We start from the raw sequence: 17,380 nt of genomic DNA on the forward strand, positions 1-17,380 counted from the left end.
TTTTGATAACACCGCTGACGATAATAGACCGCCTAGTAATAATTCATGAGGCACTGTATCACAATAAATATATATTCAACCCTGTTTGTTGTAGTGAGTGGTATTGTATAACAAATAAAATCATTTTTGACTGAATTCTTATAACAATAAAAAAAAAAGTCAAATTATTCTATATCACTTACTGAATTCACCCTGATAAAATACAGAGAACATCCACCGTCAATTCCTACAATATCACGATTCAGTATAGATCAACTCATCAGACAATTTGCAATCTATTGATTATTGAACAACTGCGTGTGTGCAGCATTCGCATGGATAATCAAGGGCGTAATTACCATAGGTGCAAGGGGTGCAGCTGCTATGGGGCCCAGAGCTGAAGGGGGCCCATCTTTACTGTCTAACATATGTTTTACATACATTGATCACCATCAGTCGCTAAATAGGGGGCCCGTACAAACTTTTGCTATGAGGCCTACGAATATCTAGTTACACCCCTGTGGATAATATCAAATTATACAGCTCTTTCTTTATAAATTAATATATATTGAAACGCAGAGGGAACAGTTATAAACAGTCTTCCTGTCTGGATGAGATGATGTATAGGGTAACTGACAGGTTGGGGAACCCTCATCTCCTCACATGGGGAGTAATGCTACATTGCCATGGGATCCGGTGACGTCATGTCATTCATCATCATTATCATTCTGCAGTTGCACCTATCCGGTAGCAGATGCAAATTATGCAGCACTTTTCCTGCACATCGCCACTAACTTGCAGGTCTGTATGAGGTATAGGGCTGATTCTAGTTGACGGGAAGCTGCAAAGCTCTCAGCTTACTGAGTCCTAAAGGGCCAGCCACCCTGGCTGCCACCATATCCCCTGGCAACCATGCCACTTAGACACATCCCCTCGCATGTCCTGCTGGCAGAGAACTCATTCGATGGTCGCCGACCATCGAATGATTTCTTCAGGCCACGCAAATATAAGTCAGTGGAGACTGACTTATATTTGCGTGCAGCGGGGCTAAGACAGGGTGAGCAGCGATGTCATGTGGCATCAGCCATCCCCGCCCCCGGGACGAGGAGTATTTCGTTGCCATCGATGGAGGAAAACCATCTGGTTCTCCCCATCGATGGCAAAAATATTCTACATCGGTCATAAACAATTTATGATTTTGAATCATCGATGGACGATGGCCATCCCTATGTACTGCACATACACAAGTCCCATACTGCGAGCAGGGAAGCTGGAGGCAATGGGGACCTTTTTACAAAACAGGAGTGTGTCAGCCCCATATTGTAGGCAAGCTGGGTCCAGGGTCTCTGTATCTTCCAATGCAGTTTCAATGGCCCCAGCAGTGTCAGTCACAGCAGCAGGGCACAGAAGCTATCAAGAAGATTCCTCCTATGTAGTTAGCCTATTTTCGCACAGCCAGTGGCGTAACTATCGCCCGCAGCCCCCGCGGTGGTGGGAAGGCACTTGGAAGGTGAGGGCGCCGGGGGGCTGCGGGGCTATTGTTACCGTCCCGCTGCGTCTGCCACGGGACCTTTCGCCGGCTCTCCGTCTCCCTGCTCTCCCGGCTCTGTCTGCAATAAAAAATGTGAAACACAGAGAATGGCTGTCCCCTTAATGCAGACCGTTTTTGAGGATGCTAGAGGAGGCAGAGGCCTCCTCTAGCATCCTTAAAAACGGTCTGCTGTATGGGGCAGCCATTTTCTGAGTGACATGTTTTGAGTGACATTCGCCGGCTGAAGGTCCCTGGGCAGATGCAGCGGCACTACGTGCAGGGGTAAGGGGGTTGGGGGGGGGTCGAGCTGGGGGGGGGGGGCATGCAAAAGGGTTTTGGCGGGGGGCGTGCAAAAGGGTTGTGGCGGGGGGGAGATTTTTCCATAGTTACACCACTGCGCACAGCAGCTGTGGCCAATGACAGAGCTGCTGTAAAACATGCTTCTATCTTTAAATCAGGCCCAGAGCTGGAAGAATGCCTTGGCGTGTGCAGTCTACCAGTAAGAATCTGAATTTAGGTCTTTTAAAAGCAGATAACTAAATTTCCTGCCCCCGTACATTGGATAAAATTTTGTGTGTCTAGAGAAGCCAATCTCGGGGCCTTTTTTCAATACCGGGATTCGGGATTGAAAGATGCTCAATTGCGGGCTTCCCTAATAAAAAAATCGCCCTGGCCACTCTGCATGTCTGCACAGCTGGAAGCCAGGCGGTGACCTATGACCAGGTCACACTGTGCAGAGCCGCACAGCCGGGGAGGGGAGAAGCTGGGCAGCTGATCCCGGGATTGGCCACCCTAATCAGGAGACAGATGCCGGAAGTGGAATAAAAGACACCTGATGTTATACAGCTGTGTGACCTGCCTCGTTATTAGTGAGAATTCAGCCCACCAGAGGTAGTTATGGTTAAGCTAGCCATGTGCTAGTCCGATTTGGAAACTATTCACCCAATTCTTACAGATCGCGCCTAGAAATCATGTGAAAAGTAGCCAAATCGGATGTGTCTGACAACTTATTCGATCCGATGTGTGGTACCGTGTGCATTGGGTTGTGGTCGGACTTGCTACTGACTTGAACGACCTTCTGGCAGCAGGGAACGGGGAATTATGTGATACATCACTTTTCAAAGGACGGTATGTGATACATCAATCCTGATCCTGCCTCGGAGGGGGGGGGTCAAGGGGGATCGGCTGGGCAAACACTGCTGCAAGAAATAGTGTATGGCCGGAGGTTAGTTTATATTTGGGGAAAGTCCCTAACCCCGCACCTTTTTTTTAGCAATGCTGGGCACAAGAAGTATGATTCATGATAGATATGGTCAGTTGTTGAACATTGACTAAATTTCCCAGCTTTACATTAAATTAAAAAAGAAGAAATGTGCTACATATACAATATATTACCAGCACCCCCATTAAACACATACCGCTGGTCTGGTTTCATATGCCCCCTCCCTGCATTGGTCACAGCTCCAATTGACATCAGCACACCCATCACATCACACAGGCTAGCTGCAGGGGCGGAACGGTCAGTGATGCTGACCGTTCATAAATTAGGCAGGAGGCAGGCGCACAGTACAAAATATCGTCCCTGCGCTATGCCTCCTGCCCCACATTGCCGCAGGATAGACACCCGCTCAGCGGGTGTCATAGATCAGGGGAAGCGCTATCCCCTGCCATAACGCATGGGGATAGCGCATACTCCCCTGATCGCCAGGTAATAAATCTACCCCTATATCTGCTAGTGTGAACCTTGCTGGCAGGTGACTGGACTAGAGAGAGAGAGAGAGGGGCAGATGTATTAAGCCTTAACAAGAGATACATGCAAGGGTGATAAGGAGCGATAAACGTCCAGCCAATCACCTGCTAACTGCCATGTTACAGGCTGTGTTTGAAAAAAGTCAGTAAGGAGCTGATTGGCTGGACGTTTATCACCCTTGCATTTATCTCTTGTTAAGGCTTAATGAAATAGTGTATTCATGGAAATCACTGTAACATAGCATTCCGTATGCAGGTACAATTACAGTCGCACACAGAATATAGGCATGCCACATATCATTTTAATCATCAGAAGCTCCTTGTGTGTGCTGGTCATAACAATGCAAATAAGACAAATTTTTAGCAAAAAAGGCATCCAACGTTAGCAGAACTGGCCAGGAGCTGCATGGCCTATTGAGTCAAGATGTATGAGGAAACATCTATATCCAAGCAGAGGCAGAGGTCACAGTGTTAGCGGCTGTGCGAGTGCTATCTGCGGGTGGGTTGGTTGTGCAATAGTGTTCGGCATATGTGTAAGGGGCATTATGTGTGTCATGTATAAGTGCATTAATAATGTGCAACATGTTTAAGGGGCATTATGTGTGTCATTATGTGTATGAAGGGCATTAATAAAGGTTGGCATAATGTGTAAGGGGCATTATGGTTATAAGGACATTAATAATGTGTGTCATGTGTAAGGGGCATTACTGTTTGGTATTATCAGGGGTACAGAGAGAAAGGGGTAGGGAGTACAAATTACCCAGGCCAAAGTCTGATGGAAGGGCCCAGTGGGGGCCCCCGGGCCCCCTCCCTTTAAGTGACAGCAGCAGCTGCAGCTCTTCTCCTCTGCCCAGCACACACTGCTTTGTGCTGGGTTGCAGTGTGGCCACGGAGGTGCTTAAAATACAATATTTTCTCAGGATTTTTTTCTAAGGGTATAATGTGAATAATGTGAGGAGTAATGTACATAAGGTAAAGTGGTACTACTGTGTGATGTAATGTGAATAAGGGACACCATCGCATTATATAATGTGATTAAAGTCGCACTACTGTGTGGCATCATTTGAATTGGGGGTATTATTGTGTGGCCATGCCCCTTCCCAGCAAGAACACACCCCTGTTTGGGCTGCGCACCGAATGTGTGCACTGTTTCTATTAAAAATATTGCGGGTAGGAGCACCAAAATGATGACTGCTATGATGAGGGTTAATGGTGCTGGGAAAGGGGAGCAGGGTCAGAGGCGGAACTAGTGGCGGTGCTAGGGGGCACCAGCCAAAATCTTGCCTAGGGTGTCCTTTAGGCTAGGGCCAGCTCTGGCCCACCCTGTCTTATTTCTGGCAGCCACAAATAAAAGTCAGTCTCCACTGACTTTTATTTGCGACACCAGAAGAAATCTTTTGATGGTCGGTGACCATCAAATGATTTCTCTTGCAGTGGCGGCATGGAGATGTGTCTTCGCAGCTTACCAAATCAACCAGAATGTCTGGTTCCCATGCTGGATCAGTCCACTTTTCCAGTGAAGGGGCCAAGATTGAAAAAAAAAAAATTGCATGTACTGTATCCCTGGACGAGAAGAGCTGCATAACCAGCTTCTCCCCGGACCCATATGGGAATCCCAGTGAGTGCGTCACAGGAATCTCAATGACTTCAGTCACTGGGTCTGCCCTAAACCAATGAGGGCTCAGCTTAGCCCTGATTGCATATTGTCATCTCTATAGAGACTTCTACAACCAATCAGGGCTGACCTCCTCTGGAGCAGAGTCCTAATTGGTTTAGGGGAGACATAAACAGCAGTTGAAGGACTTCAACTGTGAAAAGAGAGAGGCAGACAGTGCTAAGAGAGGGAAATACCTTGAAATATACTACACTGCTCTCCCCTGCCTGAAAATTGCTGAGAGTTACTGCAGTTTTGAGAGGAGACCCTTGCTTATAATCATCGAGAATCTTCAATTAAAACACTTCTCTATCAAACACACTGTTGCCAGCATCCTTCAGTGGTTCAGCCTCTGGTACATCGCTCATTGGGGCAGATGTATTAAGCCTTAACAAGAGATAAATGCAAGGGTGATAAAGAGAGATAAACGTCCAGCCAATCACCTGCTAACTGCCATGTTACAGGCTGTGTTTGGAAAAAGTCAGTAAAGAGCTGATTGGCTGGACGTTTATCTCTCCTTATCACCCTTGCATTTATCTCTTGTTAAGGTTTAATACAATGCCCCAATATTGACAGACTGTATATTTGACTATAACTATATTGTTCAAATATATTGAGTTTCTCTGCTAGGTGAAAGAAGTCTAGTCATAATTTACTGTAAAGAATATATTGTTATTTTATTGCAAACTGCTTAAAGTGTTTATACTGGAAATGTGAATCGTTACAAAGTTAATGGTTAATGTTTCCATAGAATTGTATCTCTTGTAGGAATGTACACAGTTTTGATTTTATACCAAACAAATGTTAAAGGCTTTTACAAACTGCTTATTGTTATATAGATGTGTTTAATTGCTGTAATTTAACGTATACCCCTTTCACACCGCACTTGTCAAACGTTTTATTGCCATGTTTTTTCCATTTTAAAACGTTTAAGGCTGCAGTGGGAAAGCGCCAGAGTTGATTACCGGTTAAAGATAACCGGTATTTCAAAATGTTTAAAAAGCAGAGTCCTTCACGTTTCAGAGCTGTTTTTTATGCAGTGAGAATGGCTCTGAAATGGTATTTAGTAAAAACAACAGATTACAGACCTGTGATAGGCCGTCCCCTGAATTCTACCTTGAAACGTGTTCAGGGGATTAAACGGGTTGACTGATGTGAATGGTATTTAAACGGTATTTAAAACGGTAATCTACTGCAATGTGAAGGCTCAGACCCGTTTTAAATACCATTTAAAAATACCGGTTTTTAAAAGTTTAGGCAGTGTGAAAGTGGTATTAGATAAAATCATCTACATCAGTACACAAGTGAATTTGCCAGTTATTCAGGAAAACAAATAGAAGTTAAAAGAGCTCATCTGAAATTATAACTCTTGTTGTCAGTGAGGAAAATGTCAGCCTCTCCTAAGAGAACTGTCCCACAATTGATTATCACACCATCATGTTGTTAAAATGCCATAGCAAGAGTCTCCAGAGCTAGTGCAAATAATAACGATAATGAGAAGGGGCATCTTTGATATGTAAATTTCTGGACTTTGACTTTGAGTAAGATAGAATATAAATTTGAAGAACAGCTATAAAGTCCATTGGAAACCCAAAATGCCTCAAGGTTTCAAACAAGTGGTTCCAAGTGACCAGATCAAGAGCCTTCTCGTCAACCATTGAAATTATAGCATGGGGCTGGGGATATCCTGAGAGGCCAAGGGCTTGTACAACAACACCTTGTAAATCACTGAATGTCTCCCTTTAATAAATCCAGTTTGGTCGCTGGAAACAATAGCCGGCATCTCTAGTCTCAGGAGAGATTGACTGCAAAGTATGCCAAATTTAAATTATCCCCATCCACTGACTACAAACAAGCAAGGATTCAGTTTGAAGGAGTGTTGGATCAACACTCTACTATACCCCTTTCACATCGCACTTTTAAAACGGTATATTGCCGTTTTTTTCCCTTTTTAAAACGTTTAAGGGTGCACTGTGAATGCACCACAGGCAATTTACCGTTTTAAGTTAACTGGCATTTCGAACCGTGTAAAAAGCAGAGTCCTACACGGTTCCTTGCCGTTTTTTGTGCAATGTGAATGTGTGCAGTTTGTCTGAAACGGTATTTCAGGCAAACAACACAAGCACAAGCACTGATAGCGCCCCCCCCCCCGGACAATTTTGCAGCTGCCCCCCCCCGTTAAAAGACCTCCCCGGGACTAGCACCAGGCGTCACCTTGTGTCATACTCATGTTGGCAGCTGTGTCATACCCTGTTGGCAGCTTATGTCTCCCCCGTGTTCAGGCCATATTCCCGCTGCTGCTTCTGATGTCTCCCGTTAAAAGACCTCCCCGGGACTAGCACCAGGCGTCACCTTGTGTCATACTCATGTTGGCAGCTGTGTCATACCCTGTTGGCAGCTTATGTCTCCCCCGTGTTCAGGCCATATTCCCGCTGCTGCTTCTGATGTCTCCCGTTAAAAGACCTCCCCGGGAGCTGGCAGGGGGGTCCGTGCGGCGCGGAGGTACCTGCGCCGCCTAGTATGATGCTGCCGGGGTCCCTGCAGTGAAGTGGAAATAACGCGCTATCTCCAGCGGAGATAGCGCGTTATTTCCACTTCACTGCAGGGACCCCGGCAGCATCATACTCAGCGCCGCAGGCGCAGGGACCTCCAGGCTCTCCCTTAACAGGTACCTCCGCGCCGCACGGACGAGCACCGGGGATGGCGCTGATCAGTGCATTACACTCTGCATTGAAACGTGTTCAGAATGAAACGTTTCAACTGCAATGTGTAATGACACTGAACCTGCATTTAAAACGTTAATCTGGCCACTATTAAGGCTCTGACCCGTTTTAATTACCGGTTTAAAATACCGGTTTTTAAAACGGGTCTGCGATGTGAAAGTGGTATGAGTCGCACCTTTTGAACTAATTTCCAATTTTATAAACAAATTTAGTGAGAAGTGTACGCTACCATAATTTCTACCTTAAAAAATATCAAATGGCACCTGAGTTTATAAAGGAAAAGATATACTACACATTTTCAGAGACTTTTATGCTTCTCTATGGGCCTTATTCTAGTTCACTCTTTCTGAAAAAATCCTTCTTAGATGGACAAAACCATGTGCACTGCAGGTGGGGCAGATGTTACTTGTGCAGAGAGAATTAGATTTGGGTGGGGTTTTACTTCAAAGTGTAAAAGCTATATTGCAGTGTAAAAATAAAGCAGCCAGTATTTACCCTGCACAGAAACAAAATAACTCACCCAAATCTAATTCTCTGCACATCTGAGAATTGTATAAGATATTAGTCAATAGAGTGAGCGACACTTCGCGGGTATTCAATGCAGGGTCACGACTGTCGACACTGATTTGGCAGACGGGATTCAATGTGCCGCCTGCCGAGCACCGGTAAGGAGGCATGGCCACGAGTAGCAGCCGGAAATCTTTGAGCTGCGGCCAGGAGCTCTACAATTCCCGGCCGTTCTCGGCAGAATGTGCCCGACTGCTTGTAAAGTCGGGCACGTTCTGCCGAGATCCCTGTTCAATGCTGTCGGGGAAGACATTCGGGGAAGACACCACTATTTCCCCCATTGGGAATAGCAGCGGGAGATTGAATACCCCCATAATGCGAGATATTTGACATAATTTAAAAGGAACACAGAATGTAACTAAATTTTATTTCCGCAATTATTAAGGTTTTACCCAAGGCGAATTGTGATGCAGAAGATCCAGGCTCATACCAACCAATATCATTGATAGATGTGGACCACAAGATGTTAATTGGGCATGCCCACAAAAATGGTGGGTGCACCCAGAAAACCGCTGGGCATCCCCATGCAAACACAGGCATGTCGAAGCTTACTCTGGGCTGGTGTCCCGTCCCGATTTCGGACATATCCCCATTCATGCCATCTCGCCACTTGTTCCATACCGTGAATGTCTGTGTGTATAGCTCCAGCCATCCCCCAATCAGCATGATGATAGCCATTCGCTGTGTGAATGCAGGCTGGGAGGCAGGGAGAAAATGCTGCCTGGTCGCTCTGTTTTTGTGTGATTCACAATCACTGCGACCAGGCAGCTTTCTATATTGCCTCCCAAGATGCCCAGGAGGCAAATGCCCACAACCCACTCTGCACCAGCTCAAAGGCCCCTAGAATTGGGGGGCCCTTGGGCAGCTGCACATTGAGCGCATACGTTAAGATGGCCCTGTGTCTAAGGCCTCTTACTGCTGCGACTGTGCATCTGTAGCTGCAGCTGCTTGCACACTGGTGACAACTCCCAGGCAGGGACAGATTATAATGGGGGCACAAGGGGTCAGTGCCCCTGGCCCCCCTCTAGCTAGGGGCCCCCTGTGGTTGGCATGTATTTTTCAAAAAAAAAATATATATTTTTTTTTAAGCTAAAGGTTTTGTGCATGGGAGTGGAGTAGTGCTGCAGATTCACCTATCTGCCAATGTGACAATGATTAATGGTGCTGAGCATTGGGAGCCAAGTGTGAAGTGCATTACTGGGAGTTGACTAAGTCCCTTGACACTTTGCACCAGAGGGCAGAGGTTGAGACGTTTGTGCTGAGCTCTGATTGGTGGAGCTCATTACATGCTTCTCAGGCCCATGGATAACAGCAGCAGCCTAGTCATGGGAGGGTTTTTAATCAGAGGCAGCACTGGGACTGTGAGGTCTCCTACAGAGTAAGGTGCAGAGGGACAAACACAGGCTTTTCATGTGGTATGTATGTATGTATGTATGTATTTTGACAGTGTAATATTCCCCCATGCAATTTGCGGCCAGTAATGACAAGTGCAAGGGGGCCCCCCTGTCTAAAGTGCCCCGGGCCCCTCGAAAGCTTAATCTGGCACTGCTCCCAGGACATATTCATACTTTCCAGCATGACCCAGGAGGGCCAGAATGCTCTAGTACTGGACTTACCTCTTAATTTATGATTACCATCACCTGTGTTAAAATGCCATTCTTATTGAAACTGTTGAAAACACGTGATGGCAATCATACATTCAGAGGGAAGTCCAGGACAGAGAATTTTGTCATTTTTGGAATGGGAGGTATCAGAATCAGAATCACTTTATTGGCCATGTATACTCTCGTATACTAGGATTTTTTTGTGGATACAGTGCAGCTTCAAGTATGGTACAAGAGGGATAACAGGACATACATACATTGCATCAGTTACGCATACAAATGACAATTCACATGTTATGATTTGCAAGGTTAGATAGAGCAGTTAGGTGTTTAGATTAGCAGTATCTTAGATTACATGGTACTTATGTATTATCTGGGCTCCCATGTTAAATGCACCCCATTTTTTCATACCCCTATTATCCAACTACGCATGGAGTTGACCTTATATAGTGTGGCGAGCGCAGCGAGCCACCGTGCCCTGAAGCGTGGCGAGCGCAGCGAGCCCCGCAAGGGGATGCGGTCTCATAAGAAAAACGGGAGCCCAGATATTACATTGTTCGGTACTTGTGTAGTTTTACGGCGCCAGCATGGTGCTACTTCTGCAAACTATCTAAAATAAAGTAACTTAACTCCATGCCAACGTGGATAGTTCATACCCCCACTATCCATGTAGGCATGGAGTTGATTTTAGATAGTGTAGTGAGCCACCGAGCCCGCAGTATGGGCGAGCGAAGCGAGCCCCGCAAGGGGACTCAGACGCACGGCGCCGTGCTGGCGCCGTGAAACTACACAAGAACCCATTGTTCAATAGCTGAATAGCTGTCAGGAAGAAGCTTTTTGCGGTTCTTGACAACTTGGCAGGGGTGGACCTGAAGCATCTACCTGATGGAGGAATATCAAATAAGTTATGGCCAGGGTGGAGCTTGTCCGCCACGATCTTCCCAGCTCACTTCTTGACCCTACTTAAGTATTGTTCCCTTACAGGGGGGAGGTCCTTCCCAATAATCCTCTCTGCTGTCCTCACCACTCTTTGCAGGCTTCGTTTGTCAGATTCATTGGCACCTCCATACCAGACTGTAATCGACGAGCATAAAATGGACTCCATGATAGCAGTGCAAAAGATTTGCAGCAGCTCCTGCGGAATGTTGATTTTTTTTTTTTCAGTTGCCTCAGAAAGAACAGCCGCTGTTGGGCCTTTTTGACAATGGAAGATATGTTGGGCTTCCATCTGAGGTTGCAAGAGATTTTTTGTCCAAAGGAATTTGAAGGTCTCTACCTATGACACTGCTCTGTTGGAAATTACCAGAGGGACCTTGGCATTTGGTTTTCTCCTGAAGTCTACTATCATCTTGTCTGTTTTGATGGGGTTTAGGTCCAAGTTGTTTCTGCTGCACCACTGTGAAAGTCTGTCTACTTACCATCTGTATGCAGACTCATCTGTCTCCTTGATTATGCTGATGATGGTGGTGTCATCAGCAAATTTTATAATTTTTACTGACTGGTCACTCGAGATGCAGTCGCTAGTGTAGAGCAGTGGTTCCCAACCTTTTTTGTCTCCCGTACCCCTTGATTAGGCTTTTCATTTATGAGTACCCCCTCGTGAAATTTTTAGGGGGCGTGACCTAAAAAGAGGTGTGGCCTCATTTGAAAGGTGAGGCTTAACAGGGGCAAGTCATACTGGCAATGACGAGGGGAAAAAAAGTGCAACCACTTGACCACAATATAAGCTCAGCCCATTCTGCGGACAACATATAAAATAACAGAACACTGTCAAATATCTATCTGAAGCAACAGACATTCCAACGGATCACGTTAGCCTTCCAATAGTGCCAGATACACATATGCCCCCAAAAGTGCCAGATACACATATGCTCCAATGGTGCCAGGTATGCCCCCACAGTGCCAGAAACGGGAATGCCACCACGGTGCCAGGTATGACCCCATGGTACTGGGTATGCACACACAGTGCCAACAATGCCCCTACAGTGCCAGCAACAAGTATGCCCCCATAGTGCCAGCAACAAGTATGCCCCACAGTGCCAGCAATGTCCCACAGTGCCAGCAACAAGTATGCCCCACAGTGCCAGCAATGCCCCACAGTGCCAGCAACAAGTATGCCCCACAGTGCCAGCAATGCCCCACAGTGCCAGAAACAAGTATGCCCCACAGTGCCAGCAATGCCCCACAGTGCCAGTAACAAGTATGCCCCACAGTGCTAGCAATGCCCCACAGTGCCAGTAACAAGTATGCCCCACAGTGCCAGCAATGCCCCCACAGTGCCAGCAATAAATATGCCCCCACAGTGCCAGCAATATGGTATGCCCACACAGTGCCAGCAATGCCCCCATAGTATTTCCCAGCAGCAGCACACTCACCATTGATGCTGATGCTGCTGCTGGAGAGAGGACAGTCCAGTGTCCCCCTGCCGTGTAGCTGCCGCCGCTGCTTCTCTCAGGGAAGGAGAGTACAGCACACTGCGTATCTCTCCTTCCCTTCACTGTGACTGGGCTGCCTGCCAATCAAAGTTTGCGGGTCGGCTCCTGATTGGCTGCCGGCCCGCAAGCTCTGATTGGCGGACGGGCGGCCAGTCACAGGGAAGCACACTGAGGGGTAGGAGAGATGCGCAATGCACTCTCCTCCAATCCAGCAACCTGTCTGACTGCCGCCACCATTAAAGGCCGGGCTGCCACGTACCCCCGAGCGGGTGGACGCGTACCCCCAGGGGTACGCGTACCACAGGTTGGGAACCACTGGTGTAGAGGGAGAAGAGCAGGGGGAAAGGATACATCCCTGGGATGCACCAGTGCTGATCGTACGAATGGCGAAAGTGAAGGCTCCGACTTTCACCACCTGTTTCCGTGCCGTCAGGAAGTCCACAATCCAGGAGCAGGTAGATTCTGGAACTCCTAGGGAGAGAAGTTTGGGCTGTAGGATAGCGGGGGCAATTGTGTTAAATGCAGAGCTGAAATCAATGAATGGACCCTCGTGTAGGTGCCTGGATGATCCAGGTGTTCCAGGATATAATGCAGCCCTTTGGTTAACTGCATCCTTAATGCTTCTGTTTGCTCGGTAGGTGAACTGCAGGGGGTCAAGATGGGTGTTTGTCACCTCCCTCAGATGGTTCAATACCAATCTTTCGTAAGCCTTCATGACCACTTATGTTAGTGTGACTGACCTGTAGTCATTTAGATCCTTCACAGCCAACTTCTTGGGAACCGGAATAATAACTGAGTGTTTGAAGCAGGCTGGGACCCTACTCGTTTCCAGTATGGTGTTAAAGATGACAGTGAAGATGGGTGCAAGCTGCATTGCACAGGTCTTAAGGGTAGATGGCGACACTCCATCAGGACCCGCAGCCTTCCCAAGTCTGACCCTTGTGAACAAAGCTTCTACCTCCCCCTGGCCCACCTGCAAGACCTTGGAGTGTCGGTCAGGGTGGTGTGCACTGGCGTAACTATAAGGCCGCAGCCCCCGCGGTGGCGGGGAGGCACCGGGGGCCTGCGGGCGCTATTTTTTCTCTGCCAGCTCCCCACTGCTTGTGGGTGCAGCGGGGAGCTGGCAGGGGGGTCCGTGCGGCGCGGAGGTACCTGTATTCAGGGAGAGCCTGGAGGTCCCTGTGCCGCTGAGTATGATGTTGCCGCCGCCGGGGTCCCTGCAGTGAAGTGGAAATAACGTGCTATCTCCGCCGGAGATAGCGCGTTATTTCCACTTCACTGCAGGGACCCCGGCAACATCATACTCAGCGCCGCAGGCGCAGGGACCTTCAGGCTCTCCCTGAATACAGGTACCTCCGCGCCGCACCGACCCCCTGCCAGCTCCCCAGGGGGATCTTTTAACGGGGGGCAGCGGCTAAATTGTCCGGGGGAAGGGGGGGCGGCGAAATTGTCCCGGCGGGGGGGAGCAAAATTTTTCGTTACGCTACTGGTGGTGTGGCAGTGGAGCCACCTTACTATGGTCAAGAGGAGTGGGGGGGAATGAAGCACTGGGCTCCTTTTTTGAATCTGCAGTAAAACTTGATGAGTATGCATACTGAATAGACCATTTTCCCTGCATTTCTGGCCACCTCCCAGTATCCACCTGTAAACAATCAGTTATGCTAGATCAGGGCTGCCTACCCAACCCTCTCCTTCAGGGAGAAAATGCTCTGTTCCTGGAATTGAGCAAAGAAAAGAAGTGAGAAAGGTAGTTGTACGGATGCACACCAGAAATAATATATAAAACTGCTTTTTATATAACCATTTTTGAGGTTAAATTCTTAAAAAGTGGGATATTTTCTACAATCTTTATTTGTTTCAGGATATGGGATACACCACCAATAAGTTACGAAATTAAAGAGGTTAAAATTGTTGGACTTAAGGCCCCCATACACTAGCCGATTTTGGTCAGATTTCAGCCAGATCAGTCGGATCTGGCCGAAATCGGACCAAAATCGGCTAGTTTTGATGTCCCCTCAGATCCGATGCGCGGTCCCGTGCGCATCGGATCTGCGTCGGGTGGTCGGACCTGCTGCACGTCCGACCACCCGACTTGGGACCTAGTGGGGCGGCGCGGCGGTGGAGGGAGCAGGGGGGGCAGGGGACGCTGCGGGGGACACAGGCGGCATAGAGCCGGGCAGGGGGAGCCGGCGGGAGCTGTCAGTACTGAATACAAAAAAAAAAGCCCATACAATGAATGGGCGGCATGTGATTGGCTGAGCGCTCTCTCAGCCAGTCAGCAAAGTATGTACTTGTTGGATACAGTATCTATATTGTTGTTTGGCAGAATGCCCATGAGAGTAAACGCAACACTGTTGCTGAATTAAATCTATTACTTTGCTGTGTGTGAGCTATGCCAGTGGTTCCCAAACTGTGTGCCGTGGCTCCCTGGGGTGCCTCGGGACACATGCAGGGGTGCCCTGGGTTGGTGGTCCAGGACCAACTCAAATTATTAATGGTTAATTATTTATGAGCAAAACCAGTGCTGGTGGCTGCCAATCATAAAATGTGTACAAACAGAAGCAAATCCTGCCCTTTACCACATAACTGACCCTAGGAATCGTATATAAACCCAATCAAATTAATTTTATTTTGGCATAGGGGTGCCGTGAAAAAAATCTGATACTCTAGGGTGCCGTGATTCAAAAAAGATTGGGAACCCCTGAGCTATGCCTTCTCACTGTTGCTTTGCTGCCACCTGGTGGTGCTATGCATCCAGTAATGGTTTTGGGGAAAATTTGCCCCTAAATATGAGACGCAGGGCCGGCGCTACCCACTCAGCAGTTCCTGCAAAGCATGGAGGCGCCATGCTGAAAATGCGCTGTCTCCCTCCCTGCTCTGCTAAAGCTGCCTCAGCCCTCGCTGTCACTGCCTCCTGCACGCCGCCCACAGCGCCTGTCTGACAGCAGGCGGCAGTATGGAGAGGCTGAGCAGCTCCCTTCACCGCGCACACACTGTCCTCCTCCTGTGCCCTGCCCCCTCTTCCTCACGGACACTTGTGCTGAGGCATGTAGCACTGTCTGTGAATGCCTGGAGGACATGTCATGTCCAGATCCGCCCATGGGCGAATTTAGGGTTCAGGCCGCCCTAAGGCACAACATTTTTGTGCCCCCCCCCCTATTTTAATGTAATCATATATGTATATGCATTGTTATTTATATATTTCATAAAAATGTAACTGTAGCCCACCTTAATATTTTTTTAAGCACTCTGGACTGCTCACTGTACGGAGGACCCGGAGGGAGGGAGGCACTTATTAGTACAGTGATTACTAGCACAGTGTCTCCGTCAGTCTCTCTCCAGCTCACACACTGTGACTGACTGAGCGCAGGGAGGATCTGCGCGCCGCTCAGCTGCTGGATACACAGCAGCCAATAGACTGTGTGTGTATAGAGTAGCCAATGGGCGGGAGCCGGCAGAAGTGAGTCTGAGCCATTTCCGGACGCGCAGGGGGACCGTTGGACCCAGCCACTAAGCGGTGATGTAATGTGCATGGCAGAGTGGGTGGGCAGTGGCGGGTGACGAGCGGCGCTGCCACCGACATATGATAATTCATGTCTGGGGCGGCAGCACTCGTCACTCGCCGCTGCCCACCCGCTCTGCCATGCTGCTATTTAACAGAATGTCAGCCTGCCTGCCGCCCTTAATTGGTGCCGCCCTGAGGCCGGTGCCTCACGGGCCTAGGCACAAATCCGGCCCTGGATCCGCCCCCTACCCATTGCTCCCTGCGCCTGTCAGCTGTCAATCAAATGACGAACAGGCAGCAGCACCGCCTCCCCTTCCTTCCCTCTTCTCAGTGTGCTGTGCCAGTGCCGCTGCCAGTCCTCAACACTTCGCCCCCTCTATCTCCTACCCTCTTCTTCCATCTCCTCCTTCTCTCCCCTCCTTTCCCCCTCAGTCACGAGTGCTGCACATACTTTTTGTACTGCTTTCGGATAGCATCGCACACACATTGCATGCATGCCATGCGATGCGATCTAGCCCATGACGTATTCGATTCTCGCAGCATGTATGGGCACCTTTAGTGCCTGCAACATTTTGTGGACACAGCACTGAGATGGTGTATGCATACATGTACATCATGCACCCGAGATCCTCCATAGGATTGCATGTTGCATACACTCCCACAATCGGGCTGCAGCTTGTTGCAATGGCAATGTGAAAGGGTGCAAAATGTATGGTTTGCAGGAGGGCGCCGAACACCCTAGCACCGGCCCTGATGAGACTGTAGTCTATCTCTTTATATTGGATAGATGTTACTTAATCTGCACAATTGGGGTATGCCCTGTCTGTCCTGAGAGTATGAATATCCACTCAATGGTCAGACTTATTTAAACATATCACAGACAATTTATTTCCTATCTGCCCTTTCTCCCAGCCCCCTAACTGGCACTACAAACGTTAGGACACGTGTTTCGCAAATATGGGTTCTTCAAGCTAACCAAGAGGCTGTGCCGGGGCCCTTAGATTCCTGTGGGGGGGAGGGGGGGTTTTGGGTACTCAGAAACCCCCCTGCGTGCACCACTGCACTGTGGCATTGAAACATTGAGCACTTGCCTGCTCTGGATTGCCTGAAAAGCCTATTTGCAACTTACATATAACCGTACAACATGAACACATTATGGAGGTCATTCAGGTTGAACACGCGCTGGAGCAATTTTTTGTTTCTGCGCATGCACATAACGAATTATGCTCATGTGCAGGCTCTGTTTGCGAATGGACACAGCGACTTGCATAGTCGCCTGCCCATTCACACTGAGCAGCGCAGGCGGGGGTGGCTGGCATGAGTCACGCCCATGGGAACGCCCAGCGTTTCATGGGCTTTCCCATGCAAATGTTGGGCGTTCCCATGCTAATGGGTGAGTGACCCGGGTGCCAGGGGTGGGCAGCTGACGTCACACACATGGAGATGGGCGCCGCAAATCTGAGACACCAGAGAGTGGTGTAGATTTGCGAGCACTTAAGAAATCATTTCGCCCCGCGTGCAAGGCTGCAAATGGATGTATACAAACATCCATTCACATGCCAGCATTGAAAATCGGGTGACGTACGTTCGTGCGGGCGGCATTTAGCAGGCTCGCAAAACTCAGCATTTAGTT

Source organism: Crinia signifera, chromosome 1 (assembly GCF_055691185.1).
Source record: "Crinia signifera chromosome 1, ASM5569118v1, whole genome shotgun sequence".
Taxonomy (NCBI): domain Eukaryota; kingdom Metazoa; phylum Chordata; class Amphibia; order Anura; family Myobatrachidae; genus Crinia; species Crinia signifera.